This window comes from Harpia harpyja, chromosome 1 (genome assembly GCF_026419915.1).
Source record: "Harpia harpyja isolate bHarHar1 chromosome 1, bHarHar1 primary haplotype, whole genome shotgun sequence".
Taxonomy (NCBI): Eukaryota; Metazoa; Chordata; class Aves; order Accipitriformes; family Accipitridae; genus Harpia; species Harpia harpyja.
The window spans coordinates 73,945,107-73,954,054 of NC_068940.1; positions in this window are offsets into that span (position 1 = coordinate 73,945,107).

Sequence of the window (8,948 nt, forward strand, 5' to 3'; positions counted from 1 at the left end):
TCCTCCTCCTCCGCGTCTCCTGGCCGCCCGCGCCGCGCGCCGGGCGGGAGGGAGGGAGGGGGCGTGGCTGCCGAGGCGCGCGCGCTTCGGGGAGGGGGCGGGGGGCGGCGGCGGCGGCCGCCCTCGGCGCGGGCGGGCGGCACCGGCTCCCGCGCTCGTGCCGCTCTTGACAGCGCGAGGGGCGGGCAGGCGAAGGGCGGGGCGGGGGCCGGCCGCCGCGGGGCGGGGCGGGGCCCGGCCGAGCCGTCGCCCTCGGGCTGCCCGCCGCCCGCCGCGGCTCGGGCGCCGATTGACGGCGCGCGCGCGCCGGCCGCCCAGCAAATCCGGCGAGGGGCGGGCGGGGCCGCGCGCGGCGCCGGCCAACCGGGTGGCACCTGCCCGCCTCGCGCGCTCGTAACTGACAGCGCGCGGGAAGCCGCGCCGCAGCTTTCGCCTGAGGCGCGGACCCCTCCCTCCGCGCAGTAACCCCGCCGGCGCCCGCCGCCCTGGCCCGGCCGGGGAGGGAGGAGGATGAGAGCGCCCTACGGTTTCCCTATGGGAGCCAGGGCCTACTCCCCCGTCCGCCGCTCCGTCACTCCTTTGTAACAGCCCTCCGAGCCAGCCCTCTGCCTGCGCGCCCGGCCCAGGGGGAGGCGGGGAAAGGGCGGCCCGGGGATTTCCTCCACACCTGCTGGGGATATTTCGCGCAACCGGGAGCGAGGGGGCGGCAACTGGCCTCCTCCCTCCTTATTGGCTCAGCCGCGTCGGCGGGCGCGCGCGGCACGCCGGGATATGTAGTTCCGGGCGGGCGCCGCGTCGGAGGCTCGGGGCGCGCAGAGCGGCGCTGGCGCATGCGCGGGGCGCGGGGTGCGGGGCGCTCTGCCCGGCAGGTGCCGTTGGGCGCCGTCAGCCGGCGGGGCGGGCTGGGGTGGCCGGGCAGGCGGGGAGCACGTCGGGTCGGGTCAGCGCTTCGGGTAGCCTCGCTGGCAGCTTACCAGAGCGGGAGTCAGCCCCCAGCAGCCTGTGGTGGGCCAGGCTGGTCGTCGTTGCATTAAAACCAGATAAGTTATGGTTGCACTGTTCGTTTCCTCCGGTTCTTGTACTGCCCGTTCCCTGTGGGAGCAGGTCCCGGTGTGCGTGCGAGCGGGCCCGCGGTGTTGCCCTCTCAACCTGACTGGCTGTGGTGTGGTGCAAGAAATGGTGGATCTGCAAAAAACAGCGGCGTGGCAAAGCCTGTTACCCCCATTCGAATTTGGAGGAAATTTGATTGTAGTGGTACGCACGGGCAGCTCAGTTTAAATTTTCTATACTACATGCCCAAATTCTTTGTCAAGTAATACAGAGCACCTGCTAACCGCAAGTCGGTGACAAAAGTGCCAAAGAATTTCTTTACTAGCTGTTCAACAGTTTCATCCTTCAGAGGGATGAGGACACCCTCGATCTCTATCCTGGGCCTTCCAGCACACCGTCTGGAAGACAGGGAATGTAGAAATATCAAGCTCATCCATCGCAGAGTAAGAAAGCGATCAGAAATAAATGTGGCGCAGGCTGTTTCCAGGCATTGTACACAGTTAGAACACACAGGTCACAAGTAGATGCATCAGAAAATGACCTTACAAATGCCGACTAAATTGCATTCAGATAAGCAAATGGTAATATCTCACAGTTGACAGCTCAGCCAAATCTCAGTGCCTTCTCCTAGGCAGTGCCGGGGAGCAGGAGGAGCGGGGCTGCCCCAGGAGGGAGCCAGCGGCTGAGGCGAGCCCAGCCTGGCAGGGCAGTGCCCTCACGGTCAGGGCACCATCCCCTACATCCAAACAGGGTCGGAGTGGTGACAGGACCTGCCGATGGTCCAGTGGTCATCAGATGAGCAGATGGGGCCACCTCCAGCACAGGGCTGGGTCTGGGGCCAGAGCTGAGTTCTGGTGGAGCTCCGGCCCCTGGGCAGCGGGCAGGAGTCCTGGGCAAGGGTGGTCTGCCTGCCCATGCACTCAGGGCTCTGAGAGGTGGAGTACGGAGCACCTCCTGAATGAGAGGTTGCATGAAGAATGGGCAAACGTATTAGCAAGGCCACTTTTTTTTTTTTTTTAGTGAGAGGCAGATGTTTTAAGTCTATGGAAGCTTTTAAACTTTCACTGTATTCCCATCTGTGGCTGTAGGTACAGTGCTTTTGAAAATCTGACTCTAGGTGCAAAGAGTGAAAGCTCTGTCTCAACTCAGTGAGTGATTGAAGTGACAGATAAAAGATGTTGGTGGTGTAGGTGGTTTCAGTAGGGGCATCATGATTTTTATATATTTTTGTCATCCACAGTTACTCCTATACCACCTACTCTTTCCTAAATTCCAAATGTCACTCTTGCTCAAATTCTTTCTGCCAACTTAAGCTTTCTGAGCCTGCCTCTTTCAGCATTGTTCCCACATGAACCGGTACCTACCCTCTGCACCCTGATACTGGTTGTTCTCTGCAGGATCTCATAGAAGTCAGCAGAAGTCACCTGCTGAGTTACATGGAAGTAGGATTAGGTCTGAGGATGTATATTTGTTGACAGAGTCCCAATTGCTATTGGAATGGATGAAAGAAACATGTCAGAAATAGAGAAAAATTAAGCAAAAAGTTTTCATCGCTACTTTCTTTCAGGATCAGAACTTTGAAAGTGTGTTGACACCTAGAAAGAGTACAGCATGGAAATGCATGGGTAAGCAGAGACCCTCCGAAATGCCAGGTTCCTGGCAAGATGTAGCTCAGACATAGTATCACATGAGGGTGGCTGGTTTGCACAACAGCCCAAATTATGAAAATTCACTTAGTGCTGAGTCTCTACTTCTTGGCATCTCTCACACTGTATATGTGTTTTGTTTAATTACAAAGAATTTAGCTCCTTGTTTTTAATATTTTAATTATCCTTTCTGTCTATCCATATGTACAGTTTTTTGTCTGTCTTGTTTATCAGTTCTTCTACATTTTGTTTCTGGTTATCTATCTAATCTTTTGATGACATTCCTTAGTACCCTGATTTCATTTTCTTTATTTTCTCCAACTTTTTCCTCTGTGAAGTTACTTCCCTGGATCTTGCTTTTCCCATTATTTTTTGCTACTTTTTTCCCTGGTTCTAATACCCACTCTTTTCTCCACCTCAAAAATATTCTTTCACCCAAATTTGCCACCTGTGTTTTGCATTTCTTCTTTTTTTTTTTTTTTTTTCATTTCTTTTTAAGCTCCCAAACTATCTTGTATCTTCTTTTATGTCACTTCTGGCTTGGTCTCTAAGCTGGCCTTTGTGTTAATTGCTTTTTTCACCTAACACACTAACTGGTATTTCTGAACTTATTTAGGCATTGGGCTACAGTCTTGTAGTGCTGAACAGAGCAACACCTAAGTATCTTTACAGAGAGGAAAAAAAAAAAGAGGGGGGCGTGAAGGGGGAGGGAGAGACAGCTGGCTGCGTGCTCCAGTTTCATTGGTTACCCTCTCTACTATCTGCCAGCATTTACATAGGTTGCGTTTGGACAGAGAGAGACGAGAGGCCAGCAGCTGTAAACAGCAGAGACTGTAATGAGACGGTGGCTTCACAAAACTGTAAATCCAGTTGTAGGTTAGCTAGTATTAGATTAAAAATGCTGCAGCCCTTAGACACAAGATGCTGAACTAGTCTAAGACCCCTCAGTTTGACTGAAGGTGGGGGTGGTGGTGAGAATATTTAAATAAACAAATGAAGGAATAGTTTTTATCGGGCAGGATTATGCAAGATCAGGTGTCGGATAATTGCATTTCTGAACAAACCTTCTTCACCAGCCCAAAGGCTCTTTTGCCAGTTCTTTCATGCTCCCTTTCTGCTCTTGATGCTGCTTTGTCATGGAACCCAAATGTTTCCAAGAAATCACTTTCCCTGTATATATGCAGGTTTGGGTGCATATTTTTCCTCTTTTATTTGGGTCCTTGCTGGAATCCGGTGTTTTGGTGTAAACTGTCTCGACAGCAACAACAGCAGCTTTGAACAATCTGGTGATGGCACAGAGTTTCTGATCAGACAGAGCCCGGACCAGAGCCACAGTGGAAATCGTGTACTTGGCAAGCACGCTCCTTAGGCATTGTTCCACATGATCCCAAGTGGACCAAGTCAGAGGTATTTGACCTGCTTGGATTCTGTGGAAAACACCTTATAGACAATACCATGGGAACTCCAGGCACAAATTCTTCTGTAGTGTCCTTTCTTTGCAAATGCATCAGCCTGGGGGACCTCAAACAGCACAAGACTGGGTTAAGAATCCTGCCTCTAGGAAGACCAATGGTAAAAATGAATGCTCCAGTTCTGCCTGCCATGGCCCTAACTTGTCCAAGCCTGAAGCACAAAGCTCCCCTTCCCTTCTACCCCATCTATACCCATTGCACCCTCTTCTCGCTCACCTGATGTTCTAGGATTTTCATGTCATAACTACGTGGTGGTAATTATGAGAGAACAGGTATGTCTCAGACACTGAGTCAAACTTTATTCCAAACAGAATTTATGTAATAATGTGACTCTAGACAGGGCCCATGCACTCCCCACCCCCTTACCATATCAGCTCTGACCATTGGATGACATTGTGTCAGACATTGTAAAAGTGAGCTTTTAGCTTAGGATAGGAAAGTGCAATCCATCTGACATTACTCAAGACGTCGGACATTATTCTTTGTCATAGTAACAGGTCACAGCTGTGATCCAGGACTTCAGTGTGTCCAAGCACACAGCATGGACATTAACTTCAGGACATTCATTGATGGGCTTCCCCTAGCTCAGTCAAAGATGTGCTTTTTCACCACCCAGAATCACGTCACCCAGCATAAAGGTGACATGCATACCTTAAGGGAGTGATCATTCTCTTCTGTACACTTTTTTATGCCTGACCTATCACAAGTTTGAAAACTAAAATAAAGTCTTGCCCAAAGTCTGTTTGAACTCAAGGAGGTACTTGACTCTGCTTGTCATTGTTATGAAGTGTCTTTGGCTTTTCTACTCCTGTCCCTAACTTCTGACAGATCTAAGTCTCTGCAGACATCTTGCCTTCCCCTTTCTCCCAAGCCAGAGACCCCCCATTGCCAAGTATGTGACATGACCTACCATCATCAGTGCTAAATTAAGTAGGGAAGGAAAAACCTTGGGGTGCACATCCTCACGATTAGAGGATAGATATTGTTAAAAATGTAAAAAAAATTGTAGGAAAGCTATGGGTAGAATCAAGTCTGATGGAAGATGAATGATTTTTCTTTGAGCTGGACAGACACACACATCCAGCTACCATCTGACAGCAACTTAAGCAGTAATTGAAAAGGTCTCAGGCACAGTCGCCAGTGGCCCTTGATGGGTCAGTCTGTTATCTCAATGTGCTGGGAACTTGGGGGATCATAGCCTGCTTCTGTCAGCATAGCCAGGAGAGAGCTCTGGGACACCCACACATTGTGCACCTTGCTAAATCGCCGGACACTGGCTTTGTCTTCCATGGTTATCTACAACAGCTTGCAACACAGTTACTTGTTCCTTTTGATCTAGAGCATGGAGACCTGAATATGTGGAGAGTATTTTTTTACCCTTCAGTGACCCTGATGCAGCTGTGAAAGTATCCAAGAAAATTCTACTACCTCTTCTTATGAAAATGGTTGTTTTCATTTCCTAAATAATCTTGCTTGCTGTTGATTTTCCAGTCCCAACGTGGTGCCAGAGCACTGATATAGTGGAATTGTGCTTTGGATCTCCACATGACCAGTTATCCGCCTCTACTTGTTCAACAGCACACTTATACTAGTCATTACCTCACCAAATAAGGGCTGAACTTACCACAAATCTACCATTAATATTGTACATCCCATTCTAGAAATCTCTTCTCACTGCTGAGCCACCCCACCTGCATTTGCAGAACTATTCTCACAGAGCCAGACACGACACTCAAAGGGATCCTGTCTTTGTCATCAGTGACAATATCTGACTACACAGACAGTCGTGCCTGATGTAACTCCAGCTTTGCAGTCTTGTTTTATGTGGCCCATTGTGTGCAGGAAACAACGCTTCTGGCTCAGGAAGTCTGCATGCATCTGTGCCGCCACTGAAAGCACTGCTGCCGTGCCCAGATATGTGCTTCTTGCTCGGTTTGTCTTGCAAAAATGGAGAGGCTCTGACGGTGGGTGTGGTGACAGGTCTGTGGCATTTTATATGAGGTTTTTTAAGTTGTTGGGTACTTCAAAGATAAAAGCAGGATCCCCCTCCCCTGTTCCCAGCAGTGGAACCGGGCTGGCAGCTTACAAAGTACCAGAGAATGGGAAAGTGGGATGCAGTTCAAGCTGGAATACTAGTTAACATGCCTATAATACACGTAAGCATAAACAGGATATCCTATGCTCTGCGTAATTTGCAATTTGTGATCCAAATTTTGTACATGCTACCAGTGACCCAGTTCTGCACAAATCTTGTATTAATAAGCATAAAAAATGGTGCATGAGAGACGTTTCATTAACAACGCTGGTTCTTGTTTGAGAAAATCGATGAATATACCTGGAAATTCAAGTCTACAAGTACAGCAGGTGTATGGGAGAACGTGAGGTAGAATTTTTACCCCTCAACTCTAACAGGAAAGAAAACTGACAAAACTAGCACATTCCATAGTCTCAAATGTATTTTCTAATCTCAACTCTTCGATACGATACAGTTTTATTTTAATGAAGTTTCTGAGGTGAGAGAACTGAGGATATGAGCCATAGACTCCATTTTTATCTAGATCCAAGTCTTGGTGCATTTTGTGGTAGAAGAATGACCCTTGTAAAAGAAGTGCACAGAGAAGGGTACAAATAGAAGTAAACTAGTAGTAATAGATCATGTCAAGTACCCGGGATTAGTGGCTCAAATACCACTGAAGAATGTAGCTAAAAGAGTAGCAAATTCTTATTACCACAAATGACTGCTTTAAGCAGTAGGTAGCTTTGCTGGTGCACAAGAGATTTAGTCCTAAGTAACAAACAAGATCTGATTTAAGAAGTAATTACAGCTGACTCCCTCTGTCACAGTAGTTGCAAGATAGTGAAGATTAGTGCAGTGATCTTAACTGCAGAAGGGGTGTCCAAAGGCATAAAGCTATGAAACCAAAGGCAAAATACTGAAAAAAATAAAATCCTTAAACTGAACTTGGTAAATATTTAAGCACACCACAGTAGAATGGTGAAAACAACAAACATATTGCATTAGATAATTTATTTGAATAATAAATAAGCCTACCAAGAATTAACAGCAGCCCCAGTGATGCCAGGAGGAAGCCTCATGAACAGTGGCAGCTAAATTCTGTAGCTGATGTGTGTATCAGAGGGGCTCTTTGGGGAAATGTAAAATTCAAGTGGCCAGAAAATAATCCGAAAGATGATAAGTATTTGGAATCAAAGATCTGCAGGCATCAAGAGACATATTAAACTGTCTTGAGAGAATGGATCAAAGTCAGCAGCAGGTCTAACCTCTCTGCAGATGTTACTACTTATAAGGAGCAGACCACCAGGGCATGAATTTCTTTTTGCAGTTAAGAAAGACAAGTCGCTGTCAGAAGCTGGCATGAAAATATTTAGTATTAAAATAAAAAAGCTAATTTAAGTGACAAGTTTCAGTTTCTTTGATACTGTAACAACAGTAGCTAGAATGAAAAAAACTGCAGGAGCTCACACTGCCTCTTGCTCCAAGGAACAGAGAATCTGAAGAGTATTTTTCTAACCTCTTCTTAGAAAGCTGAATGGTGGAGATTATACCACATCTTTAGGTGACCTATTTCTGTCCATAGCTATCCTTAGCGTTAGAAGTTTTTCTTGCCTTAACCTAAACCTTTCCTGCTGCATCTGAAGTCAGTTAGGTTTTGTCCTGTCCTTAGTGTCATGAAGAACAATCAATGGGATCCCTGCTTATGAGAACCTTCTACATATTAGAAGGTTGTTATCATATCACCTCCGCACCTGCCATCAGCCTTTTTTTTTTTAGAGCAGATATATCCTTTCCCTTTTTCAATCATTCTCCATCTTTTAAACCTCCTTTTTTTTTTTAAACTTCTTTTTGTACTATCCTATTAAACTACACCAAACTAAGACTTCTGAGAGGTGTGTTAAGAAAAACAATTACTAACCCTGTCTTGCATATGACACTTCTATTAAAATGTCCCAGGATGACTTTTTCTACTTTTGCATCAGCATCATATTGTTGACTCATATTCAATATGTGGTTTACTGTAACACCCAGGTCTCTTTTTACAGTGCTGTTACTATTCTCCGTTTTGTATTTATGCATTTGATTTTTTCTTGCCTCAATATAGTACTTGGTACTTGTGTTTATTGAGTTTCATCTTATTGATTACAGACCACTTCTCCCATTTATCAAAGTCATTTTGAATTCTAATCCTTCAGCTCCCTTGCAGCCCCTTCTGCTTTGGCATGATCTAAGTGTGCCCTCTGTTCCATCAAGCAAGTAATGAATGAAAATGTTGCATTGTATCAGATCTTGGCTAGACCCCAGCAGAATTCTATATTATATATCCTTTTTGTCTGAAAACACAATATAGGTAAGTCTTGGAGTATTTTCTGCAAGCAATTGTGCGCCTACTGTGTAGCAATTTTGTCCAGAACAAAATATTTCTGTACACTGCCTATGAGAATGTCATGTAAGATAGCACCCACAGATTCCCTAAAGCTGATACATATCACTTCTACTGCCTCGTCCACTGCAGGCCAGATACTCTGTTAAAGACGGAAAATACATCAGTTTAACAAACTTTTGTTTGCAACAAATCTTTGCTGGCTGTTTCTTTTTCAATGACCCTCCAGGTGCTTTTAATGTGGCTGTTTAATAATTTATTATTGTTCTTGGTGTTGAAATTATGTTGACTGCTGATTCCTCCTTTCCTTCTGAAGATAATAATATATTCTCCTCTATACAGACTCACCTGTCTTTCATGAACTCTTGAAGATAGTGATG